Source organism: Petromyzon marinus, unplaced genomic scaffold, assembly GCF_048934315.1.
Source record: "Petromyzon marinus isolate PM22_M1 ecotype Great Lakes invasive population unplaced genomic scaffold, UKy_Petmar_22M1.pri1.0 PM_G_Scaffold_55, whole genome shotgun sequence".
Classification (NCBI taxonomy): Eukaryota; Metazoa; Chordata; class Hyperoartia; order Petromyzontiformes; family Petromyzontidae; genus Petromyzon; species Petromyzon marinus.
This window is the reverse complement of record NW_027423008.1, coordinates 900001-902500: the sequence shown is the minus strand read 5'-3', so window position 1 is coordinate 902500 and position 2500 is coordinate 900001. Positions and strand designations below refer to the sequence as shown.

The following is a 2500-nucleotide window of genomic DNA, read 5'->3' as shown; positions in this document are numbered from 1 at the left end:
TGGAGGAAGTTCAGACTGCCATACGGGCCATTAAACCAACGTCAGCAGCTGGGCCAGATGGCCTAACAAGGGCTGCAATCTGTGCTGCCGACCCCGAGGGTCGGACACTGACAGCCCTATTTAATGCATGGATGATTACAGGAATTATTCCCAAAGAGTTGAAAAAGAATAGGACGATTCTTATTCCTAAGGTTATGGACGATGAAAAGCTGAAAGAATTGGGGAACTGGAGACCAATAACGATCGGTTCAATGATTCTGAGATTATTTTCCAGAATAATGACTGCACGTCTTGCTCATGCTTGTCCCTTAAACCCAAGGCAGCGTGGTTTTATAGCGGCATCTGGCTGCTCTGAAAATCTTAAGGTGCTACAGGACCTTATGAGACACGCTAAGAAATTGCACAGGCCGTTGGCTGTCATGTTTATCGACATAGCGAAAGCTTTTGACTCGGTTTCGCATGCTCATATTTTATGGGTGTTAAGGCACAAGAAAGTAGATGAACACGTGGTGGGCATCATCCAGAACGCCTACGATCGGTGTACGACCTCGTTCAAAAGCAATGGCGAGTCGACTCGAGAAATTAGCATACGTGTTGGTGTCAAACAGGGTGACCCCATGTCACCCCTGCTCTTCAATCTTGCCATGGACCCTTTGATATGCACCCTAGAGTCACACGGAGTTGGGTACTCCATTGATACCGACCACGTGACAGCTCTTGCGTTTGCTGATGATTTGGTGTTGGTGAGCGAATCTTGGGTTGGTATGGCCGCCAATCTAGCGATCTTGGAATCATTTTGTGGGCTATCGGGATTGGAGGTTCAGGCCAGAAAGTGCCAGGGCTTCATGATAAGCCCAACCAAAGATTCATATACGGTGAACAACTGCGACCCATGGACTATCAAAAATAAAGATGTCCATATGATCCAACCTGATGAATCAACTAAATACCTTGGTCTGAAAATTGGCCCTTGGACTGGCACTATACAGCCTGATCTACATTGTCAGCTAAAGACATGGATCTCGAAAATCGATGAGGCGCCTCTGAAGCCAACTCAGAAGGTTGAACTACTCAATGCCTATGCCCTACCCAGATTGTTATATCCTGCAGACCACTCGGACTGCAAGCAATCAACTCTCCGTGGGTTGGACCAAGAGATTAGAAAGGCGGTAAAAGGATGGCTCCACCTTCCCGCTTCAACTTGTGATGGACTGTTATATGCCAGAGCCCGAGACGGAGGCCTTGCCATCTTGAAACTGGAAAAAAACAATCCCTTCGGTTCAAGTTAGAAGGCTGCAACGTATAGCAAACTCGTCCGATGCTATCACCCGTAATATTGTGTCCTCGCAGGGTATGGAGGAAGAATACCGTAATTTGTGGGTACGAGCAGGGGGTGACAGTGATGCAATCCCAACATTCGTTCTCAGGGACTCGGTGTCAAAAGAACCTGTATATCCGAGACCCTGCGATTGGAGGGAGCATGAATTTCAGAGATGGTGCGAAAAGCCGGTTCAAGGAAGGGGCATTGTAAACTTTGCGCATGATAGAATCAGTAATGCTTGGTTGAGGCCATGGTGCGGCTTTAAACAATGCTTCTTTATCGCAGCACTACAACTAAGGGCAAATATTTACCCAACAAGAGAAAGCTTGAACAGAGGCAGAGATGGGGCCTTACGTTCCTGCAGGAAATGCTCTGCCAGACTCGAGTCCCTTTCGCACATTCTCGGTCAATGTCCTGCAGTACAGAAAGCAAGAATTGCGCGACATAACAAGATCAGTAACATTCTGGCAGACGAAGCGGCTAGATTGGGCTGGTCTGTATACAAAGAGCCACGGTTCATATCCGAGACGGGAGAGATGAGAAAGCCTGACCTCGTGTTTGCAAAAGATGAGGAGGCGGTTGTGATCGATGTCACCGTCCGTTTTGAGCTTTCAAAGAATACCTTGTCAGATGCTGCCTCGCACAAAGTTTCGTACTATACCCCTCTTGGTGATCAAGTCAAAGTGCTGACGAAGGCTAGCAAGGTCACATTCTTTGGATTCCCGGTTGGGGCAAGAGGAAAGTGGCCCCTTGAGAATAACGAGGTACTTACCTCCCTGGGCCTGACCAAACCCAGAACGACATCACTGGCCAAGATGATTTCCCGCAGAACGCTGCTTTTCTCTCTTGATATTCTGAGAATGTTCTGTGGAAATTATGCGGTCTATGAACAGTCATAGACAACCTCCGAAACAAATAATAGTTTTGTTTTAAGATGTCATTTGTTTTAGATTGATTTTGTTATTTTCGAAGGTGAAGTCGGTTTTTATTTCATTTTACTATTTTCCACAATTTAGATTGTTATTTTCCAAGACGGAGTCTTGGTTCTTTTTTTTATTGTTAGTTTTTTTTTTAACACGTCGTATTTGTTACTTTAGAGCTTAGAGGGGACTTTATTTTCGCCTTACTATTTTCTGCCTACAAAGAAGATTAAAAATAAGCTTTTTTCAAGATGGTTTT

At 45.5% G+C, this 2500-nt stretch overlaps 1 pseudogene; it reads left to right on the top strand.

Annotated features, from left to right (window-relative positions):
- The window catches only part of LOC142918129 (28S ribosomal RNA), a 10614-nt pseudogene that overhangs the window by 4515 nt on the left and 3599 nt on the right, over positions 1-2500 (top strand).